This window comes from Tenrec ecaudatus, chromosome 7 (assembly GCF_050624435.1).
Source record: "Tenrec ecaudatus isolate mTenEca1 chromosome 7, mTenEca1.hap1, whole genome shotgun sequence".
NCBI lineage: Eukaryota > Metazoa > Chordata > Mammalia > Afrosoricida > Tenrecidae > Tenrec > Tenrec ecaudatus.
Window position 1 is genome coordinate 25,038,587 of NC_134536.1, and position 25,001 is coordinate 25,063,587.

General features: G+C 46.0%; 1 long non-coding RNA gene across 1 annotated transcript; it reads right to left on the minus strand.

The window, feature by feature from the left end:
• Positions 1-670: 670 nt before the first annotated feature.
• LOC142452668 (uncharacterized) lies at positions 671-24,028 on the minus strand. The gene is made up of 3 exons (XR_012785342.1): positions 23,602-24,028; positions 6,679-6,750; positions 671-1,311 (listed from the first exon to the last, which is right to left on the minus strand). It is a non-coding gene; the product is annotated as an uncharacterized LOC142452668 (long non-coding RNA).
• Positions 24,029-25,001: the final 973 nt, after the last annotated feature.

Sequence of the window (25,001 nt, forward strand, 5' to 3'; positions counted from 1 at the left end):
TGTTTGTTTTGGATCTTCTGATGCCTGACACCCGATCCCATTGATATCTCATGATCACATGGTTGGTATGTTTCTTCCATGTTCCCTGCTAGATGGCCACTTGTTTAACTTCAAGCCGTTTAGACTCCAGATGCTATATCTTGTAATAGCCAGGCACCATCAACTTTCTTCACCACACTAGCTTATGTACCCAATTTTGTCTTCAGTGATCATGTCAGAAAGCTGAGCATTACCAGATGCCAGGTTATTAGAACAAAGTGCTCTTACATTGAAGGAGTACTTGAGTAGAGGCCCAATGTCCATCTGCTACCTTAATACTTAACCTATAAATATATGTACATAGACCTATATCCCTATGGATTTGTATTAATTAATATTTACATATTTACATGCCTATGTTTATATCTCTATAAATACCCTTTGCCTCCTAGTTCTTTTCTCTATTTTCTTTTACTTCCCTCCATCCCAGTATCATGTTTGACCTTCATTTGGCTCTCTGTACTTCCCGATGGCTACATTGCACTTGCTCGAACCCCACCAGGCATTCTATGTCCAACTCGCCATCGATTTTAGATCTCTTGTTCCCTTGTCTCTGGGTTTGTTAGCTCCCCCTCCTTTCCCCCCACCTCCTCCTCTCCCCTGTCCCCCCAGAACCTTCTATCCCATTGTTTTCTCCTTGGGATTGTTTATCCTGCCTATTTTATATAGATAAACATAGGGGGGGGAAGAAAAATAGCCTATGAATAGTTCCGGGTCTGTCTGTGGACCCTTATGAATGTTTTCCGATCAGGTCTGATGCAGTGCCACGCCCTGTCCGTCCCCTTCCCCACCCAATCCGAAGTCTATTTTCAGAATTCCTTGGGGACTTGTTGCTTTGCTCCCCTTTGCACTCCCTTCGTGTTACACCCTGGGGAGGTGGGGGGTGCGGCAGAGGTCACACCAGGCACAATTCCCGAGCTGCCTCCAGTGCTGCCCCCGTTGCGCTGTGGGTCAGTAAGCGGACATCGTGTCTTGTGGTGAGGCCAACCCTACAGTCCTCTCTGTGCACTGGCTGCTCTGAGGGGGACTGTCGTCCTTGAAGCTTAGTGGGTCCGAATGCTAGCCACTCTCTCGGTCTTTCCCTCTTAGTTTGCTCCCTGTGGTCTGGGAAGTGCTGTACCTTCAGTGTTGTCCTCTGGAGTGCATTTCCCTGAAGAGGGGAGAGGGGCCGGCCGAGCCTCGCAGAATCTCTGTTATTTCCCTGCATCGTGCCAGTATGTTGCCCTCAAGGCTTGGCACACCAGGTTGAGGTCTAGTCCCCCTCTCCCGTTCCTGTGGAGACATAAACAGTTTTAATAGAAATCAAAAGAAGCCTTTGAACTAAGTTTCTTCCCCCCCCCCCCACTGGCCCTTCTTATGATCTGTTTGGCAAAGTTTATAATTGTATCGATTGTTCCATCTGATAGGCACGGGTTTGGCAGCATCAGCCTAAAATGCTTTGGGTATGACAGATGGTCTGCGGCGATCCAACGGGACACAGGGACTCTGGGTAGGTAGGCACTTGGCAGTGAAGTATGGATGCTCGTGGGTTTCCATAGAGACATGCAGACGTACAAAGTTTCAAATGCCGCTACAGAACCAGTGTCAGTTTTGAAAAAGGAGAAGCCAGGCTCTCTTTACTTGGGAAAGTGATTCATCTTTTTCTAAAGCAGCCCAGGTCTCTGGTTTGAAAAGACCCATGGAGAGGTCAACATGGGAAGGCTGCAGGCACTCTGAGCCAAGGCTGACCTTGGAGAGCCCAGGAGAGGAGGCATCGGATGGGTTCCCTGCTCCCTGGCAAAGGCAGCAGACCACACTGACTTCATCCAGGATCCCAGATGCCAAGCGGTGCTTTACTGTGTACGTTGCTAATTGTGAGTGGTGAGGAAAGGAGAGTTGGGTGACGTGTTCCTTTGTGGGGAAGGCTGGCAGAAGTTCTGCTGAAAGTTTGACATCTTGAGAGCTCAGGTTTTCTCAAGTGGAGTCCATAAAAATGGGTGCGTGCCCCTCTTTCTCGCCTGAGTTCTCAGTGCTGGTGGGCTGCAGACCAGGAAGCTGCGCTGTCAGGGAGACATCCTGGTGCCCCATCGGGAACCTGGACCTGAAGGTCTGGAGCGGCCAGACCCAGCCGGCCGCCTGCTCTGCTACTCCCCGTGAGCAGAAAGGGGCTTTCTACGTACTTTCAATGGTCGGGGAGGAAGTGCAATGGAGAATGCGATTTTATGATGGCTGAAAAAGATTGCTGTTGGGTCGGGTTGGCTCTGTCCGTTAGCTGGCCCTGTGCACAGCTCGACCAAACCCTGCCCAGGCCTGCGCCAGTCTCACATCCAGCAGCTCCTGTGCCTGAGCACACTGTGGCAGCCACTGTGTTGATCCACCTCGTCCAGGGCCTTCCTGGTTTTCCCTGGAAATTTTAGGAAAGTCCAGTGTCCACGCTTGACTGTTTTCCCGTGGTCGACAGCAGACCTCTCCCAATGGCAATCTCCGACTTCTTCCGGACAAGGATCTATTTTTAATTTTTTCTGACGTGTGATTCCTAGAGCTTATGTGGTTTGAAATGGGGTTTGGTGAGGACAACGGAGGCTGGAAGCACGGATCCCTGGGCAGGGCTGACTTGGTCACAGCGAGTCTTATTTTCAGTGTGGTGGCACAGTGGTTCAAGCGCCCAGCTGCGAACTGAAAGGTGGGTGACTCAAACGGCCCAACTGCTATAGAGGAGAATGATGAGGCAATCTGCTTCCTTAAAGACTCACAGCTTTGTTATTTTGTGTCTTACACTGTCTGTGGTCTCCCTTCACCCACATTTCTGTTATTCGTCCCCTCGGGGGTGGGCTATTGATCAAGGATTCACAAGTATATCTCAGGTGAGCATGTCCTCGACAAGGGCGCCAGGATGAAGGAAACCCCACCATGGAGAACATGTGCGGTGACTGCTGGCAGAGAGGACAAAGATCAGTGACTGTCATGCAGAGTCTTAAAGCTGGGATTCTTGGGAATCTTGTTGAATGCCTCTTCTGATTCAGGCCTTTGAGGGGTGTCCGAGTTAGGAGAATCTCGAGACACCTACCAGGACATCAAGTTAATGCGTTTATTTATTCTCCAAATCCACACACCAGCCACTACCTACCAAGTTCTTAACCTGAAATGGACCAAACATGCAGTCAAGATGCATTAATACTCATTGGTGATTAGAATACAAAAGTTTGAAACAAAGAAGAGGGATTCGTAGTTGGAAAATATGGTCCTGGTGAAGGAAACCAAATTGGAGATCGGATGATAGAAGTTTGCAAGACCAATGATTTCTTCACCGGAAATACCCATTTTCAACAGCATACACAGCAATTCGACATGTGGACATCACCAGATGGAATAGCCAGGAATAAAATAGATGATAACTTCAGGAAGACATAATGGAGAAGCCCAATTATCATTGGCCAAAACAAAGGCAGGGGCTGACTGTAGAACAGATCATCAATTGCTGAACTTGCAAGGTCAGGTTGAAGCTGAAGAACACTAAAGCAAGTCGCCGAGAAACAAAATATGATCTCAAGTAGATCCGACTGGACTTTGGAGGGCATCTCAAAGCAGATTTAACACACTGAATACTAATGACTCAAGACCAGAAGAGTCATGAAATGACATCAAGGACATCACCTGTAAAGAAGGCAAAACTCCAAAACCAAACTCACTGCCATTGAGTCCATGCTGACTCATAGAGACCCTAGAGGACAGGGTAGGACTACGCCTGTGAGTTTCCCAGACTGTAATTCTCCCTATTTCTCCTGCTGGTGGGTTCTAAGTGCTGCCCTCGCAGGTGGAAGCCCACTGCGTAACTGCTATGCCACCAGGGGTCTCTGAACAGACAGGAAAGGAAGAAAATGCCAAAGTGGGTGTCAGAAGATCAGGGTCGATGAATTCTTTGGGGGAAAATATTGAATGATGCAGCATCCAAAGAAGTTGAAAAGAATACACGGAGTCACTGTACCAAAAACTGCTCAACATTAAATCATTTCAGGAGGTAACCTATGATCAAGATCTGGAGGTATGGAAGGAAGAAGCCCAAGCTGTACTGAACTGATTGTCCAAAACAAAACAAAACCAAACAAGGCTCCGAAAATTGACAAATGCCAATTGAAATGCTTCATCTGATGCTGCATTGAAATTGCTTACTCATCTACATCAAGACATTTGGAAGAAAACTAGTTGGCCTACTGACTGGAAGAGATCCATACATTTTGCTCGTTCCATAGACAAGTGCCACCACTTGTCCGTCAGTTTGCTGTACTTGGGTGGCTTGTGTGTTGCTGTGATGCTGGAAAGTGTGTCACTGTGCTTGAAATACTAGCAAGTTCACCCTAGGCGAACAGTTTTCAGCAGAACCTAGAGACTAAGAAGAGACTTTGCAGAAGTAAACGGCTATCCATTTTGAGCAATTAGCCACTGAAAACCTTATGAATAGCTGTAGAGCATTGTCAGATATAATGTTGGAAGATGAGCCCCTGAGGTTGGAAGACGCTCAAAACATGACTGAGGAAGAGCTGCCTTCTCAAAGCAGAGTTGACCATAAGGACATGGATGGAGTTAAGCTCTAAGGACCTTCCTTTGTGGATGGAGCATGATTCCAAATGATACGAAACAGCTACAAACACTTATTAATAGTTGAAACTTAGAATGTATGAAGTACAAATCTAGGAAACTGGAAGTCGTCAAAAAGAAAATGGAATGCATAAAGACCAATATCGTAAGTCTTAGTGAACTAAAATGTACTGGTATTGGCAAGTTCAAATCAGACAAGCTTATGGTCTACTACTGTGGGAATGGGAAATTCAAGAGAAATGGCTTTGTATCCATTGTCCAAAAGGGTCACTTAGCGTATGGGTGCTATAGCAAAGTGTGGGGAAGTAAGTATTTGTTGCTTGACTATAAGAAAAAAAATGTCTCAATTTTAAAGGCTTGTCTTCAAACAAGCAGGCACCAAAGTGTGGCTTTGATTTCATCCACATGGAAGAAGCACACCAGCCGTGTGATCTAAGGGTTGTAAATAATGCAACCTAAATCCAAAGGAGGGGATGGTACCCGAGCCTAAACCGTGAACGCTTGGTGCACAGAAGGCTGTGGATGACAGTGGAAGCCCGCAATCCATAAGCAGGGTGCCCGCGTGGATGAGTCTCTGGTGAATTCCCTCGGACCACAGGGAAGGGACGTGGACAGCCTTGCTCTCAGAAAGGGGGCCCTGCAGAGTAGATTATGGCAGATACACTTAGGTTAAAAGGTAATACCTTATCATTTGATTTCCCTTGTGACCCATTAAAAAACATTTTATTGGGGGTTCTTACAACTCTTATCACAATCCATGCACACATCCATTGTGTCAAGCACATTTGTACATTTGTTGTCATCATCATTTTCAAAACACTTCGTTCTACTTGAGCCCTTGATATCAGCTTCTCATTTTTCCCCTCCCTTCCCTCCTCTCCCTTCCTCATGAATCCTTGGTAATTTATTAACTATTTTTTTCATGTCTTACACTGACCGATGTTTCCCTCCATCCACTTTCCCCCCGGGAGGGTGTTATATATAGATCATTACGATCGGTTCCCTCTTTCTCCCCACACATTCCCCTTACTCTCCTGGTATTGCTACTCTCAATATTGCCTTTTGGACCATTTTAAAGTTGTTTCAGTTTGTACTAGTGCCTGCTTTCTCTTTGAAGTTTTTCTATGTTTTGTCTTGTCATTGTTGGGGTTTTGTTTGCTGGCTGACTGTTTGTATTTGGTATGAACTGAATAGGTGGGGGGAATGTTGAATAGGTGGGGGAATGTTAGATGGGTGGGGGGAATGTTGAATAGGTGGGGGAATGTCAGATAGGTGGGGGGGAATGCTGGATAGGTATGGGAATGTTGAATAGGTGGGGGGAATGTTGAATAGGTGGGGGAATGTTGGATAGGTGGGGGAATGTTAGATAGGTGGGGGGAATGTTGGATAGGTGGGGGAATGTTGGATAGGTGGGGGGAATGTTGGATAGGTGGGGGGAATGTCAGATAGGTGGGGGGAATGTTGGATAGGTGGGGGGAATGTTGGATAGGTGGGGGGAATGTTGGATAGGTGGGGGAATGTTAGATAGGTGGGGGGAATGTTGGATAGGTGGGGGGAATGTTGGATAGGTGGGGGGAATGTCAGATAGGTGGGGGAATGTTGGATAGGTGGGGGGATGTTGGATAGGTGGGGGGAATGTTGGGGCAAAATGAGGAGCTAACAACAATGAGGATAAGAAGAAAATGTTCTGAAAATGGCTGTGGTGAATGATAATTGCACAAATCTTCTTAATATGATCGAACAATTAAATTATATGATATGTGATGTATGTATCAAGAAAGCTATTTGAAAAGAGCTATCTTGAAATACAATGTCTGTGATAGGATAACATCTATAGGTATTAGAGCAACTATTATTTAAATTTACTCATCAACATACTGAAGCTACTTATGAAGCATTGTAACAACTTAATTAAAACATTGATAATTATTGGCAGATGGTAACATGAAAGTTGTAAATGACAAGGAAGGAACAGTATTGGAAAATTGGTCTTGGTGATAGAAATGAAGAAAATGATTGCATGATAAGAGTTTGCAAGACCAATGACTTCTTCATCATATATACCTTTTTTTAATGACACAAGCAGCAACTATATACTTCTCCAGATGGAATATCCAGGTATCAAATGGACTGCATCTGTGGGAAGAGAGGATGGAAGCTCAGAATCAGTAGTTGAAACCAGGCTGAGGGCCACATGTGGAACAGACTCTCAATTGCTCCTGTGTAAGTTCAGATTAAAGTTGAAGAAAATTAAAACAAATCCATGAGACCCAAAATAATAATCTTGAATATATCCCACCTGAATTTCAAGAACATCTCAAGGATGGATTTGGTGCATTGAACACTAATGATTGATCTATTAGCTGTGGGATCACTCCAAGAACATCATACAAGAAGAAAGCAAAATATCATTAAAAAGACAGGATAGAAAGAAAAGATCAGTGTGGATGTCCGAAGAGACTCTGAAACTTGCTTTTAAGTATAGTGACACTAAGGCACATGGAATAACTGATTAAGTGAAAGAGGTGAACAGAAAATTTCAAAAGGCAGCTTGAAAAGACCAAGTAGCGTATTATAAAGAAATGTGCCAAAGCTAGCATTAGAAATCCAAAAAGAAAGAAGATTCTCAGCATATCGTAATCTGAAAGAAATGAAAAACAGTCCAGCATTCAGTTGCAATATTGAAAGGTTCTTTGGGAAAAATATGGAATGATGAAGGAAGCATCAAAAGAAAATGGAAGGAATACACAGAATCACTGAACCAAAAGAAATGGTCAACATTCAACCATGTCAGGAGGTAGCAGATGACCAGGACCAATGGTACGATGTCCACGCTTCACTGAAGGCATTAGCAAGAACAAGTCTCATGGAAATGACAGAATAGCAACGCAAATGTTTCAACAGGCTGATGAAGCTCTGGAAACATTTACTAATTTAAGCCAAGAAATGGGAAGCCAACTACCTGGAAAAGATCCATATTTGTACCCATCCCATTGAATGGCGACCCAACAGAATGTGGAAATTATCAAACAATATTATTAATATCACATACATGTAAATTTTGCTGATGATTATCCAACCATGGTTACAAAATTCAGGCTGGATTCAGAAGAGGATGTGGAACAAGGGATGTCATTGTTGATGTCAGATGGATTTTGGCTCAGAGAATTTCATAAAGATGTTTTATTGACTGCAGACGTTAGACTGTATGGATTCTAACAAACTATGGCGAGCATGAGGAGAATGGGAATTCCCGAGCACTTCATTAAGCGACGTGGAACCTGCACATGGGTCAAGAGGCCGTTGCTCAAACAGAACAAGAGAATGCAGCATAGTTTAAAATCAAGGAAATGTACATCAGGGTAGTAGCCTCTTGCCCTGCTTATTCGATGTGTATGCTAAGCTGATAATCAGAGAAGTGGGACTATATGAAGTAGAAAGTGACATCAGGATTGGAGGTCAGCTTATTAACGAACTGCAATACGCAGGTGACACAAGCGTCCTTGCTGAAAGAGAGGAGGACTTGAAGCACTTGCTGATGAAGAGCAAGGACAGCAGCCTTCAGTGTGGCTTGTAACTCAATGTAAAGAAGACCCAAATCCTCACAACTGGACCAATCGGTAACATCATGATAAATGGAGAAAAGGCGGAAGTTGTCGAGGATTTTGTCTTGTTTGGATCCACAAGCAGTGCTCATGGAAGCAGCAGTTAAGAGATCGAACGATGCCTGCGTTGGGCATATCTCCTGCACAAGACCTCTTCAAACGATTGACAAGCAAGACTGTCACTTGGAAGACTGAGGTGCACCTGCCCAAGCCAGAGTATTTTCAGTCACCTCCTATGCACGTGAAAGTGAGACATTAAATAAGGAAGACCACAGAACAATCGATGTATTTGAATGGGTGAAGAATATCTAAAGTACCACGGACTTCCAAAAGCACAAACCAACCCGTCTTGGAAGCAGTCTAGCCAGAATGCTCCTTAGAGGCTAGGGTGGAGGGACTTCATCTCATCCACTTTGGACATATTGTCAGGAGAGCCCAGTGGGGACAAGGAGATTACGCTCAGTAAAGCGGAAGGGCAGCGAAATAGAGGAAGCTCCTCCAAGAGGTGGATTGACACAGCAGCTGCAACAATGGCTTCACGCCTGGCCACCAGGGTGAGGATGGCACAGGCCTGAGCAGCGCTTCATGCTGTTGTACAGGGGGCCACCAGGGGGTCACAACCGACTCTAGGGATCCACCAGCAACAGCATAGAAAGGTGAGCTTAAAGGACATGGCATTTATTAAGCAACATCAATGTCACACAGCATAATTTACATAACAACAGGCAAGTACAAGGTGCCCTGGTAAACTGGCCTGGGTTCCTGTCAGCTGGAGCGTTGAGTGGACGGCACACCGCCTCTGATTGACCTCTTCCTGATTCTGCCACAGGCTACTTGCCGTCAGGGGCAGGCTTCAGAGTCAAGGAGTGACTGAGGTAAAGGCTCCCATTTCTGTGTTAAGCCTCATTTACACACAATGCTTGGCGCGAGACAAGACCACTCTTCATTAAATGAAAAATAAAATGGGGAAAAATAGCAGAGAATAGGTACATCTCGGACTGCCATAACAATTAGGTGGCGCCGAAGTTTCAGAATGAACCACTATAATAACTGTGTGAGCAGATCAGCTAAATGTGAGGTAGCAAACGGGCCGTGACAGTTTTTCCTTTGGCGCATCCAATAGAAGATGCTTTCAGTGTTGTTTACCTGCCCTGCCACGAATCATACAACAAATGGACTTTAGATCTGATTGTGTCTCATTAGACATTTTTGTCATGTAATGCACATTCAAATAACCCCAAACCAAACGTAATGCCATTGAATGGATTCTGACTCACATTGACCCTGTATGTCAGGGTACAGCGACCCCTGTGAGTTTCTGAGACTGTAACTCTGTGGGAGTAGGAAGCCTGGTCTTTCTCCCTCAGAGCTGCTGGTGCGTTTGAGCTGCTGACCTTTTGATTAGGGGTCAACATGTAATCACTACACCACCAGGGCTCCTAATTCACTTAAAATAATATTTCAATAGAAAGTTAATAAAACAAATAATTGAGCTAGCTATTACTTAGATCTAAAGAAAGGTACTCTATGCTTTTCTTTTTTGAGTCCCATGATGGTGTAAAGCATCCCTGGTAATGCAGTGGGACACTGCAAGGTCTGCAGTTTGAACCCCCAGTCGTTCCTCAGGAGAAAAACGAGACTTTCTGTTCTCCTAAGGATTTACAGCCTGGGAAACACAGAGGGCCAGTTCTATTCCGCTCTACAGGTCCCTCTGAGTTGGAACTGACTCATTGGCGGTAGGTTTGGATTTGGGTGCTGTAAACCCCAAAGTTGGAGGAATGAATTCATTCAGAGGTGCCTCAGAAGAAAAGCCTGGTGAGCAATTTTTGAAAATTCAACTATCAAAAACCCAGTTCACAATTCTAGTCTAACAAACGTGGGTTCACCATAAATCAGCGTTCACTCCAGGGTCACTTTTGGGGGCGTGTTGAGTCCTTCTGTAACTCACAGTGACCCCAGTGACATTGTAAAACCACCCCAGACTGGTTTCTGAGTTGTAATCTTTGTAGGAACAGATTGAGAATTCTTTCTTTGGTGAGGCTGGGGTGGGTGTTAGAACTGCCAAACTTCAGGTTAGTGGGTGAGTTTAGCCATTGCCCCGAGGTCTCTCTCTCTCTTGAATTTTTTTTTTTTTCAATGAAAGGATCCGACTGAATTCCACTGCCTGCTTGTTCTAATCCTGGTAGGCAATACCGGGTACCACCGTGCGCTGCCTTTGGAAAAAGACTCATCACTCCTTTCGCGATCCTGATTTGATCTAAAAGTGTGTCCAGCTTTGACTCTATCCCGCACCAGCGTGATGGCAAGTCCTTTCTGTCAGCGGCCCATCTGCATGGGAAGCCCGGGTGAATTAAAGCTGTCAGTCGGGAGCTGGTGATCCTTAGCGTTGCTATGACGATTCCACTGGTAAACCGTCTGGAAAGCTCAGATTTCCTCGTGACGGGAGAGGAGTCCTTTTCTCTCCAGCTCTGCTGAGTTGCCAGGCGGGCGCGCAGCACAGCTGCTGACCCCGGAGGCTGCAGCCTCCTCCACAGGCCACGCGACACATCCCCGGGCTCGGGCTTCATCGGCAGGCAGGCAGGCACGTCGCAATCGCCTTGGTACAAGTCTCCCCCCTCAAGGCCTGCCGTCTCCAAGGCTTCTTCCCCAAGTACTCCAGCTCACAGGCATCGTCTTCAAACTCCTACTTAATGTCACAGAGTTTAATCCTCAACTGGTCTCTAATTACAGTAATTAGATGGAAAGAGCCTCAAAAGCAAGGACGAGGCCCACTGCTAGGCGCGGAGGTGGCTTTGATGGTTCCTTCCGGGCGCATTTGCGTTGGTGGAGGGTGCCCGTCCTCGGGACGCCTGGTGGAGCCCTGCTCCTCAGATGGACGTTGGCGCACTCCCTGGCCCACAGGTGCGTCCCCCGGGCGGTCCCTGCCAGGCACCTGGGCAGTCAGAGTCCCACGACTCAGACCCCAGCTGGATCCTCCTGCTCCTTTCTTCACTGTTAGGAAGCCCACACTTTAGACTTGAACTTGCAATGTTCCATTTTTAGGATGAGGGAGTCAGAGGTACAATTTTTCTATCTGCTTTGCTAGAAATGAACTTTCTGGTGGAGACAGAACCACACAGGCAAGGGGACAAGGTGGCATCCTTCGCAGCCAGGGACGGGCCGTGCGCAGATTTATGGAACTCATTCGCAACGTTAGCCCAGAAGCTGGATGAGTATTTTAATTCCGTTATCTTGAGAGGAGGCTGCAGCTGGTAGAACCGTTGGAGCTGACATGCCAATCCCCAAGCCAAGTGTGGTTTGGAGACCACCATGGAAATGATAACGGGCGGGTTGGAAGGGGAAAGAAACCAGATAACAGCTTCAGGATCAACAAGTTATTTTTTATTATAGACTAAGTTGAGGGAGGCCATGCGCTTTGTTATTTTAACCTTTACATGAAAATACGGATGGCTTTTTCTCATCACTGATGATGACTCTTGGCAATGGTAGAGTTTAGCAAAATGACCGCACTAGGCCTCCCCGCCTGCGCACTGTGTTTCAGTGGCCGTTTTAATGGTGCCGATCTGCTTGGTTCTGGGGCGTCCGATGGCAGGGAGCGCATGCTGCCTCCTCGCTCCAGTGAATTTGAGTTCTCACGGCCTGGATTCGAACATGGCCCAGAGTGACTGACATCCTGAACTGGCAAGGAAAGGGCCTCTCTCCTTTTTTATTTCTTTACATTGTCTGCCTCCTCCTGCTGGATAACACCAGCTCTTTACGGCGCCTCCAAGCCAGTTCTGACCCCTAGCAACCCTGTAGGACAGGGTAGATCTGTGCCTGTGGGTTCCTGGCACTGCAACTCTTTATGGGAGTAGAATGCCTCGTCTTCCACCTGCAGCGCGGCTGGTGATTTCGAACTCCAGGTTCCATGGGGCTGCCGGCGCTCCCTCCTGGAGTCCCTGGGTGGCACAGATGGTTAATGCTCTTGGAAAAAGCGAATGGAAAGGTTGGAGGTCTGAGTTCGCTCAGACACACATTGAAAGAAAGCCCTTGATATCTATATTTAAAAAAAATCAGCCACTGCACATCCGCGGGAGCATACTTTAACTCAGACGTGCACGGAGACTGCCGGGAGTCACTGTGGACAGCAGGGGGCTGCTGGTAGCTGGGCTGGGGGTGTCAGGCTCTTCTGCTTTGGAATGCCTATCATGGAAATTAGTGCTCAGAGCATGATTTGGGACTGTGTTCCTGCCTGACATTGGTGGGAGTAAGACTGGCCCGGTGATGTTCTGCATTCTGTTGCCCCTTAGGGATTTTTGCAGAGGGGTAATGGAAGTTTAAGGTGGGCATCACCAAACTTGGGTGGTTCCGAGCTTCACTCGTGTTATCTTGGCAGATGGCACAGGTCGCAGCTGCTGAAGGAGGAGCCCAGACCCCAGCGGGTACCCGAGCCCCCTTCCTTCTGGCAACTGCGCCAGTGGGAGGCAGTGGACCGGGCAGACGTTTGAACGGAGCTTTCTCGGTGGGAGCAGCAGCTTGGATTGATAATGAGAGCGAGTTTGTATTGTTAAGTTTTATAAGGTGGCAGTAAATTTCAGGAATTTTATAGTGCTGGCCTATTATTGGGCCCATATTTTCGTCTTGTGCTCATTGCTCAGCCTGCTTAGTTGGACGGCAGCCCTGAGCAGCGTTCAAATCGAGCAGAGGAGGAGAGCGGCCCGTGGCAGTAAAATGGATGCCAGTCATGTCCTGGCCTGCTTCAGCGGCTTCGGGGACCTCACCAAACAGGCCTTCACGAGGTCCCCAGGAGGAGGGAGGAGCTATGTGTTCGACATGGAGGAGATACGAAGGAGGAGAGGTGCGGATCGTAGAAACGGATCCCTTTATAAAAGGCGGAGAGCAAATTCTCTACTGAGCTCTCTCCCCGAGGAGGATGGCAGGGCTCCAGGGAGCCTCCGGCTCTGGTGGAAACTTTCACTGGATGACGAAGAGGAGTGGAGGGCCGGGCGGTGCAGTCATCGGTTCATGTGCTCGGAAGGCTGGAAGTTCAAGTGTACTCGAAGGCACCTCAGAAGAGACCTGGTGGTCTACTTCTCACCACTCGGCCATAGAGAACCCTGTGGAGCACAGGTGTCCCCTGGCACACACCAGGTGCCCAGGAGGTGGCGTCATCTCCGTGGAGTAAGAGACATAGCTAGAAAAAGCAAGAGTGTTGGTGTCAAAGGGGCCCTGTCCCTATGGTCTGCATTCCGCCTTCCCTCTAAAGGGGAGGAAGGGCGCAGTTGGTTGGTTAAGTGAAGGACATTTGAATGGTCTCTGTGCTCATGGGCAGAAGGATTGTACAAAGTTCAGTCACTTTGGGCTCTCTTTTTTTTCAAGGCTGGGGCAACTGGCTGGGAAAAGCCATCGTGACACGTGACAGTGGTTCAAACTCTGTCTTTTCTTCTCCCCCCCCCCCCCCCCCCCGCTCCCTTTTCTCACCTTGTAGAGCCAACCCGAGACTCGGCTTTGGATCTGTACTGAGGCTGGCTCTAGGTCAGGGGTCCTCAGACTTTTTAAACAGGGGGCCAGTTCACTGTCCCTCAGACCCGTTGGAGGGCTGGACTATAGTTTAAAAAAAACTATGAACAAATTCCTATGCACACTGCACATATCTTATTTTGAAGTGAAAAAAACAAACAGGGCAAAAACACCCGGCGGGCCGCATGTGGCCCACGGGCCATAGTTTGAGGATGCCTGCTCTAGGTCGTTCAGCCCTGATGACGTACTTTGCACCCAGGCCAACTGGGCTCACGTAGCTTCGATAATAGTGTGCTCCACCCTTGCCTTGTTGGAGAGGAAGCTTATGGAGCACAGGCTGGTCCGTGAAAAGAACTCCGACTGGCTACAATTTATGGACTGTGTATTGTAAGCTGGGCATTTCTCTAACACATGGATTATTTTATGTGATCTTCGTAGGAACCTTGGGAGGTGGTTATAGTTAATGTTCTCATTTGAGAAGGGAGGTCATTGAGTTTTGGTAATTTGTTGAAGAGTACAGAGCTAGAGAGGGACAGAGCCAGAAATTTAAACACTGGAGCTCACATTTCTGAATCACCCAAACAAGCTATTTCAAGGGCATCACTGAAGGAAAGCACAAAGGGTGAGGGTGATCTTTATTGCCCACGCAGCTCTCGGAATAGATCATAGCTCTGGAACGTGAGGGGTAGTTCCGAGACTGGCCTGTGCCTTCTCCCAGTTGTGTATTGGCATGCCTCTCTCTTCTGTGTGCTTATGTATTTGTTGTTGATCACAGCAAGTCTTGCAGAAACCAATGAATTTTGCATGTACGATGGCAGATCCCTCATTTTTAAGCTGAATACATGCAATTGGACTTATCATTTTGATCCGTTACAAACACTGGAAGCAAAATGACATGATTTTACAAAGCTTTCCGATGGCAAATCTCGTTTAGGAACCACAAATGAACCTCCAATGCTTTCGTGTATTCCGTAACCGTTGCCCCAAAGAATAGTACATATTATCATCGCTGTGTTCTGCAGGTGCTGTTATTAGCAGTGGGTACTGATAGTTAGGTAATAGACCTTCTACCATGTGTCGATTATCTACTGCCACATAGGTTGCACAACCCAGGACCCACTAAACTTCACTGACATATAATCGTAACTATGATTCACATCCAGGGGGCCGACTAGACAAATCTGCTGATCTTGCTTGGGCTCCTGGCAGATGGGGTTCAGCTTTCTCGAGACCGATGTGGCTTCACCTTCGTTGAGATGTACGTGGGACTTCAGGTCCTTCACGCGTTTCTCATTCTCCTGAAGGCTCGTTTGTGCATGTTCTCTTGGGGACAGCAGAACTTCAGGTCCTAAGCTAAACTCATTGCATACGTCCATCTCCAGTGTCTGCTTGCCACCTGACTATTAAGATTCCATTGGTCACAGAATGTCACATGGCTAACTCTAAAGATAGGTCACCATGCAGGGAGTGTGGTATATTGCCTTTGGGTCCCCTTTTAATTCTTTTTCTTTTTCCCACAGTGGTTGCAATTCTGCTCAGATGACCATCTTGGAAGTGAGTGGTCAGTTGATGATCTGCCTCAGTGGCTCCCAAGTAATTGGACACTTTATAACCCACTCTATAGTGGACCTTTACTAAGATCGGCTGCCTTAGTCTGGCCTTCCCTCACCTTGTAACGATCCAGGAGTGCACTGGGTAACTTATAAGAAACCTAGAAGGGGGGGATTCACAGGGGGCTTTCAGATTGATTCAGCCCAGGAGAAGAATGTGGGGCCCTGGCTACCCCACTGCCAGACTGAGGAAGTCTGCGACAGATGGCCACAGAGGCAGTAGCTATGACAGGATCAGAAGAAGTGCAGGCAATGAGCGGACACAGGTGGTGGAAAGACTGACCTTCTGCCACCTCCTGACAAACGTGACGAGTAGCCAAGCGCGCCAAGTGATGCCATCGAGTTGACTGTTTGAAAGTGTCCTGACGGGTGAGAATGAGGATTGGTTTGGGGGAAGGATAAGCAAGTCTCCGTAGTCACGTTAAGCACCTGTAGTGGAACCTTTCCTGAATGTGACCCTTTGCACATCTTCCTTTCGGTTCTCATTCTTTGTTGATGTCTTTCTCTGTTCTGAAAGCTGTTAGTGCAATGCTGTTGTTTCCATGTGTTTTCGGTGACCCTTCCAATGGATTACCAAACCCAACAGAGAAAGAATGCCATGGGCAGGATGATGGAGCCCCTGGTATCAGAAGCGGTGGAGAATCGGAGCGTATTTGGAGAAGCTGGTGGTATATATGGACTCCGCTTCAGAGGCACCTAGCTATTATTATTTAAGCAAATGTGCCATCACCCCACCATTCCTTGCTAGGGAAGGGTAAAACACCATGGCAGAGGGCAAAGATGTAGGGCCTGGTGAGCCCATAGGGTGTTGTTGCGGTTTATCACATATTCCCATTTTAGAGTTGAAGAACCCGAGGTCCAGATGTTAGATGGCTTGTCTAGGATGCACACATATTATGTGGTAAGAGGTGGGCCTTGAACCAGCTTTCTCTTCCTTGAAAGCTAGTTTCCTTAATGGCCTGTTATAAATGCAAGATTGAGCAACTAGTTCTGTCTCTAACTCCTTTCCAGATGTGAGAAATCTTTTCACTCCCCTTTCAGGCATTTGCACCCGGGATGACAACATGCAGCTGTTGATATCATATAATAGGAATGCTATGATGGGGAGTAATCAACGTTTCCAAATTCTCTGAAAAAGTGCTAGGTATTGGAATCAAAGAAAAACATAAACTTTTAAGTCCCTGCCTGACCTTACATTACATTTTAAATTGTTTGTGGTCTCCCTCATCTGCCATAGTTTAGAAATGTAGTTAAGTATAAAATTTCTTAATATTCACACTCTCTTCCTGCTCAAATCACCTCTGTCCCAATCTGCCTCTACTAGCAGTTAGTTATGAATTTTAAAATGCCCTTGTTCGAATGGCATGGTTTTAAAGTGACAGTAGCATCTTTAAGACCGCTCAGAAAATGGTTAATTTTACCAATCGACTACTGGGGTAGTTCTAAGGTGATAGGAAAGGGCTCTTTAGATCAATTGCCTCTTCAACACATGTGTCCTAGACTATTTTGCTGCGGAACTTCCTGCTGCTATTATATTTTACTAAGCCAATTCCACGGTCCATGTTTGGAAGGAAATAGAAAAGCCTTATACGCTTCTGTGGACCCTAGAGACTAAGCAGCAGAAGGGGATGTTCCAACATGCTGCTTACCAGGCCTGCATTCCTGTCGCCGGAATCCAGACCCTCTGGTCCTGTCCTTGACCACTGGTAAAGTGTGAAAAAGGCAGCCTATTGCTTCTCAAGAGAGAAGGCGTTTTGTAGAGTTCCAGGATCGTGGAGGGCCCTTCGGAGTTCTTGTGACGACCCTTTGCTTGGACCCACAATCGCTGCTCATGGAAGCAGCAGGCCTGCAATCAGATGGCACCTAATACTGGGCACATCTGCTGCATACGACCTCTCTAGAGAGCCAATGACGCCTCTGTGGGAACCGGCCTTCTCCTGAGGATTCCAGGAACTCGGGTCTTCTTGCCTGGAAGTGGGACACAAGCTCTCTCTGCTTCACATTCCTGTTGACAAGCCAGATGGAGCCACGCTGATGGCAGCCAGAGCCTTGGAAATGAAGGAGCCACATGGAGGGCCACTGAGGGCTGAGATGTTTCCACAAGACTTCACCCACTGACCTGTGATCTTCCTGCTTTCGGCATTAATGCATGTGCTGCATGAGTCTATAGAAGAATTTATGGACTAATATCAGACATATGGGGCTAATATTGGACTTAAGGGCTAATATAAAACTTATGGAATTGAGCTGGACTGGGCCAGAGTGTTTTCTTAATATACAATTACTCTTTGATATAAAGCGTTCTCTTACGTTAAAAAAAAAAGAGACCTTTTAAAGTCTTAAAGAGCAAGGATATCATTTTGAAGGGTAAGGTATGTCTGATTTTTTTTTAAGCCATGGTATTTTTAATTTGCTCCTGCGCATGTGAAAGTTGGACTAGGAATCAGGAAAACCAAAGAAGACTGTATGCATTTGAATGAGGGTGCTGGTGAAGCACGTGCCAAGGACTGCAGGAAGAACACCCACATTTGCTTTGGAAGAATTACAGTGAGAGTCCTCCTCAAGACTTCGCCTCTAGCCCTCCGGACACGTGCTCCGTCCACAGCAGCCCCTGAAAGTGCCATCCTGCTCGGGAACCCAGACTCCATGAAAAAGAGGAAGATCCTTGGTCGGGGGATTGACACAGCGGCTGCAACAACGGCTCCAACAACCACAACAGGTAATTGTGAGGCTGGCAAAAGGGGCAGGCGGTGTTTCACCCTGTTGTCCACGGGGTTGCTATGCATCAAGACAGACGCCACGGCCGTGGCACCATCAACAGCAGCACTCTAGCGCCGCACGCTGTGCCACGGCAGCCATTGGCACCCGATCGGTGTTCACGGAATTCATGAAGGACCCTCAACTCCAACACAGGCTCATAAAGGTGGTCTCAGATCCTGGTCCCGTTGTTTAGTACATGGAGACTTTCACTTATGCGCATGATCAAGTCATGGCTGCTACTTAAAACAAATAGTTCATTGAATTGTGGTTTGTTCATTTTAAGAAATGAGCTTTCTTTTGTGGAAACAATAGTGGGAGTAGTGCTACTTACCAATTTTCTAGCCTGTTTACTATATACACCACTGACATAAGATACAGAGAGTCAAAGGGGAGGGTTCTTACCCTCCAGAAACCTCATTGGTTCATGAGCCGCAATGCCCACCCTTCACACTAATAAAAATCAGTATGACATCTTAGTTAAGTTTCTTTGAATGCAAGGAAAGCTAAGAGAGTGACCCGTGGAAACGTAGGACACGTGGAAAGGGAGGGCGTAGGGAAGTCAAGGTTCTCCACTGCTGAGAGTCAGGCCCAGGATCCGCAGATGGCTCAGCAGGGTTCTGTGGCCAGGCTCATTTTGTTTCATTTGTTTCCCTCTTTGGGTCACTCCACTCAAGGTTCATGTGCCTGTAGCCACGGTGGAAAACAGTTGGGTCGTTCCTGTGAAACTTGCATGTAGAACGACCATATGACCTTCACACCATTTTTCTTTCTTTCTCACTGCCAAAGAGATTGTACTAACCCTGTAGGACAGGGTAGAACTGCCGCATGAGTTTCTGACATGGTAACTCTTTACCAGAGTAGAAAACCCTATCTTTCTCCCGTGGAGCAACGGTGGTGTTCATGGGTCTTGGCTGAACGAAGAGTACACCAGAAACATGTTTTATCTATGTGTTATTTACTATACAAAGAAATCCAATTATATGTATTATAATAAATTGTGGATAGCATTGCCAAGGATGGGAATTCCAGAATATTTAATGTTGCTCTTGTGGAATTCATACATGGACCAAGAGGTAGTAAATTGAACAGAACAAGGGATTTAAAGCCAGGAAAGGTATGTATTAGAGTAGTATCCTTTCACCAAGCGTATTCCATTTGTATTTCTGAGAAAATGATCCCCAAAGCTGGCCTAGATAAAGAAGAAGGTGGCATCAGGATTGGAGGAAGACTTAATAGCAACTTGGGATATGCCGATGACACAACTTTGCTTCCTGAAAGAGAAGAGGGCTTGAAGCAGCAAAGACAGAGATGAGCATTCATCAAAGACCCTTGGATTTATTGCTGTTTAGAGAAGTGAAGGTCTATGCCAGATTTAAAAAATAAATCCACGAGTAAGCCAAGGATACAGTAAATGTAGAGCTAATGTTGTGGCAGTTACATAATCTGTCATTGAGCAAAGGGGTGGAGTCTAGCCTGTCAATCGGGTTGCAGCTTGATGAACTCATTTGGAGGCACCACGGAGATAAATAGCTCACTGGAGGCCAGATACAGAGAGACTCTGCTTTGTCTTCATGCCGACAAGACACATGGAGCTATGCTAGAGCCCTGGAGCTGGAGGAGCCTCTGCCAGCGTTGAGATGCTTCATCTGCCACTGGACCCACAAGGCTTTCTGCACACTGGCCTGCGATCTTCCGGCATTCAGCATTGTAGAATGTGTTGCATGAGTCTGAAGAGGAACTTACAGACTGGTATTGGACATATGGACTAATGACGGAACTTACAGACTTGATCTGGACTGGGCTTGGATGTTTTTTTCAATATACAATTGCTCTTTTATATAAAGCTCTTTCTTATGCACATATGAGAGTGTATGAATTTGTTTCTCTAGTCCACTTGGACTAACACACATGGAATACGAAGGACTTATGGGGCAGTCCAGTCCCTGAAATAGCACCTGGAAGAAAGGCATAGCATTCTGCTTCCTGAAGAAAACCCCATGGAGCATTTCCTCAATAACACATAAATGGCAAAGATTGTTATTCTGAATTATTCCCATGGACCGCCCCATTCATATTATTACGTGCATAGTTAAAACTGTCGCTGTGCTGGGCTGCTAACTGAAAGGTTGGAAGTTTGAGTCTATGCAGTGGGGCCTCAGAAGAGAGGACTGGTGACCTACTTCTGAGAAATCAGCCATGAGTGGGACACCTCATGGTCCCACTCTGACACACAGAGGCTTGCCTTGAGTCTATACTAACTTTATAGAAATTGCTTTGGGGGATGGGGGGGTGTTGGTGTATTTTTGAAAAGAAATGTGAGAAATGAAGGCTACATTGGAAGACATTTTCTGGGTATGAAACTGAGAATCCAAGGGAGGGGTGCATCTTCAACAAGGAAGAGCCACCACTTGCTCAGAAGCTGGGGGAAAGGACGAGGGGCTGGGTGTGTGGTGAGACAGATGCACAGCGATTTATATGGTGCTTCTACGTAATTTCTGGTTGGACATTGACCCAAAGGTTAAAGCTTGGTGTCCACCCAGTGATGGCTTGGGAGACAAGTCATGCAATCTTTGTTCACACAAAACCACGGAAATCTGCCATTAAAAACCCGGTGGGTCAGAATGAGAAGATAGCAGGCTGCTGATAGTTTGGACCATGCTTGAATGGGGGTAAAATGTGGATGAGAACCTCAAGTTCCTAAAAACAAAATAAAACAATAAAGAAGCAGAAAACAGAGACCCTCTTGAAATCTTCATCTGGAACCACCCCTCTGCGGTGACCTTGTAGCTAAATAAGAAATTGGCTTTAAAAAATATGGAGGATCGCCCGTGAGTCCAGTGCTGTCTCAGGCCACGTGGTTGGATGAGACTGCACAGCAGCAGGGAAACCACCTGAAAGAAATGAGGAGCCTGGTCACACGCTATGAAGAGTGTGGCCACGTCCCCTGGCAGGCCCTGTAGGCACTGCGCAATGGCACCGAAGCTGCTGTGTGTGCCTTCACCAGAAAGACAATCAAATATGAACTACTATTCTATATAAACCCGCACCAGAAACACAAGAAAATAGGATCTGAAAAGGAAGGAGGGAGGAAGGAGGAGAGAAAAACACCCTCTGGAGCCCAGTTCTCTGACAGACATGGGGTCACCACGAGATGAAATCGACGTCACAGCAATTAGCTTTACTGGCGCGCTAAACCCATGGGGTGCGGGTCAAGGCTGGGCTTGGGGACACAGGTGTCGGAGAAGGACCGTAGGGGAATCTAGACGCTTTGGGACACCAACTGTGCACAGGGCCTTGGGAATCAAACGGGGTCATCGGCAAGGGGTTACAAAAACTGCTCTCGCTCGGTGAAAATTAGTATGGATTGAAGTCTCTTTTCAAAATGACTGGATGGACACTCTGATTTTAGTTAATATCTAAAAGTTGGCATTTCCAAAATTCAGAAGAGATTTTAAAGATAAGAGCATGTATTCAGGAATTTAACCTTTGTTCCTAGATGGAAAGGCTCATAGGAAATGGTTGGAAGACAGCAGATAGGCATGTTGTATTTGTGATGGTTTGCACCTCCTATTTATGTATAGTTTCCACAGAAGTCCCTTGATCCTACATTCATGTCATAAATGTATGACTAGAAACACCACCCAGCTTCGTGTTTGACTTAGCCCTGAAATAACAGCCAGTGCGGCCCTACTCAGCCTTAGAATATTCTCACCCATTACTTATCCTGGAGTAACCTCAGAAGTGGATTAAAGGGGAAAGCATGCGCCTACAAGTTATCCTTAACCTCAGATATTTGATCTATGCCATCACATTTAAGTAGCTCAGAGTCTGGAAAAGTCAACCCAGGGGAGTTCAGCTTCTCTTTGTCCCTTCTCTTTGTCTACACTGTTAGGGCTTATTATTGTGTGAGAGTCTCCCCATGCCCCTGCTGTCCTATGGTGGTCCAGACTAAGTCTGCGTAATGCATTGGATAAATACTTGTATGATATTAATTTATTTCTGGAAAATTAAAGGTAAACCAAGTGTTATTTTGATTTAAAAGAGGCCGATGGATCATGGTTTAATATAAGCATTCACGATGTGTCCTTTTAGGTAAGTTTAAATGTTCATTTATTGGATTTGCTGATATTGAGATACATCAAAACCTTTGAAACATAATATATGGGCTATGTACCAGGTCTTAAGGTATATCTATTTTAATTTTTCTATTGTGGCTAGTATGTAACTTGTTCACAAGGACTAATCTAGTCATTGATGTGCTTAATCACAATAACCACAATAACAACAAAGAGTAAATTCCTTAGAACTATGTAAATATCTAGTTTCTCATCATATATTTATCCATGGATTTTAGTGGCAATTTATGATTCTTGCCTAAAAAAGAGGTTACTATAGTGTTTGTAAAAGGGGGACACTTTTCTATCATTGGTTGAAATTATATTGTATAGAAAAGCTATATCCATCCACCCATCCATCCATCCATCCATCCATCCATCCATCGCTCTATCCATTTATCCACCCACCCATCATTAATTCAGTGATCTGTTTATGTTTTATAGACTCAGACATTCTTCTTATATTCTGTAGGCTACTGTCCACTGCTATCCTTTGTTTTGTTGTTCAAATTGTCTCATATTTTTCCAAGAGAGCCCCTTCAACATAGCTCCCCTATCCATTCAACATGTCCTCAGCACTTCCTAACTTTCTGGTACCACAAGATTTCCAAGGCTTATCTTGTCTTTTCTTTGCCTCGCTTTGGAATCAGCCACTTGTCCAAGAAATTCAAGTTATATTTAGTTGGAAAAAGGTATTTAGAAACCAAGATCTGGGCTTTAGTTGTGTTCATTGCCTGCCATTGTTTGAATCTCTCAGTGGAGTTAACCAAGATATTTATGTGAGTATGCATACACATACCAATCTACTTTTATCTGCCTTTCTTTATATATATGATATATCTTTATATATATGATATATATATATATAATACTAAGTTCACAGTGATACCACAGATCCTCATCCAGCACTCACACTTTAATCCTAGTCTCTATTTTTAACTTCTTTCTACGTGAAAAAACAGGCTCCCACTAGCCATAATATATAATACATTAACTTATTTATTCAATACCTGTAGTACATTTATATATATACTTCATTTTATCTTTTGTCTTAATGTAGATAGTCAAAATATTTCCTCAAAGTAATTTAGGTGAATTCCCTTTTCATCTATGTGGTTATGCGATTAATTTATTATTATAAAGTTAAAAAACCCATTACCATCAAGCTGATTCTAACTCTTAGCCAACCTAGCACAGGGTCTGAGACGAAGTCTTCATGGGAGCAGACAACCACGTCTTTCTTCTTGGAGTGGTTAGTGGGTCTGAACCAGGGACCTTATGGTCAGCAGCCCAATGCCCCCAGGACTCCTTACTCTACACCTAGGTTTATTTATTTGTTGTCATTTCTTGCCAGCTATCAATTCCTTGCCCACTCACCTCAAAGCTACCCCTCCTTACCTAGTGTCCAACAGTAGGGCTGGATCCCTGACGCATTTCTCCTTTGCAGCGAGCACCATGACAACGCATGCTCAGAGAGGACTGCTGGATGGACCATGGGAAGGAGAGGGCTTCTCTTCTTGGCTCCACTGTGCTACTGTGCTGTTATCTCCGCATTCTGACCACAAGGGCACCACTGGGTATGGAAACATCCAGGGCTCTTCCGGCCCAGCCACTTGCCCAGCCCACACAGAGCTGGGATGAGCGCACCGCCTGGTGACTGGCTCACTGTGGCCTCATACACGGACACTACAAGCTCCAGGTCTCATGACACGCGGCTGGTGAGCAGGCCCCCACTACCCCGACTTCTGAGTCAGTCGGCCATTTGTACTGCAAAGGGGTTTCTGCCTTACTTAGCTTGGCGGCAGCGCCCTCTTGCCGGCTTCAGCTTGCCTTTAGGCCGGAGGGGTGTTTCCTGCTTGCAGTCTGGAGAGTAGCTGAGAGCCAGGCAACCCAGCCAAAATCTCCACCACACCCTCTCCAGTGAGACCTGAATCCCCGTCCAGCTTCCCTCTTCCCTTGGACACGTTCTACCCTTGAGAGGCTTCACAGTTCTGTTGGCGCCTGTATAGTTATTCTGCTGTAATTAATGGCGCTTTATCTTAAACTTTACGTTCCTGCAAACTAGCGTGTGATTCCCGTGGCCCTGACTGGATGCTGGAAGAACATATTTCATTTGGGATTTCCTCCTCCATTCGGGTTGATTGAATTTATTTATTTTGTCCTATCTGTCTATCCTGAGCATGTGAATCATGGCCGCTTCTCGTGCCGAATGATACAGAAGGACTTACTCAGAAAAGAGTGGTTCTTCTGCCTCCTGTGCTCCGTTCCACCTTGCTCTCCTTCTCTGTTCTCCTAACACATTCCCGCCTCCTCTTTGTAGGTAACCACTCATTCAGTTTCCAGTTTGCCCTTTTTGTCTTTGTGCACCCATGAGCAGAGAAGGTGCATTATTTCTTGTTTCCTTCTTTTGGGCACAAAGGCTAGCACACCATTGGTACTGTTTTGTATACTGTCACCTTTTTTCCTCATTTAGCTACATAGTCTACTAATCATTCTGTATCAATTCATACAATTCTTCACCATTCTCTTTCCGTTGCCTGACACTCCATTGCATGGATGTACCAGAGTTTGTCTGGCATAATTATGTAAGCTTGTAGGGCATGTAGGCTGTTTCTGAGCAATGCCGCCTTGAATAGCCTTGTGAACATGTATGCATGTACTCTGGGAAATCCATTTTCATGCATGGATTCCTATAAATGGGATTACTCCATTGAAAGGTACGTGAGGAATAGCTTCGTTGGTCATTGCCAAGTTCCTTCCCAAAGAGCTGCGCCAATTTTCATTCCCACCAGCAATGC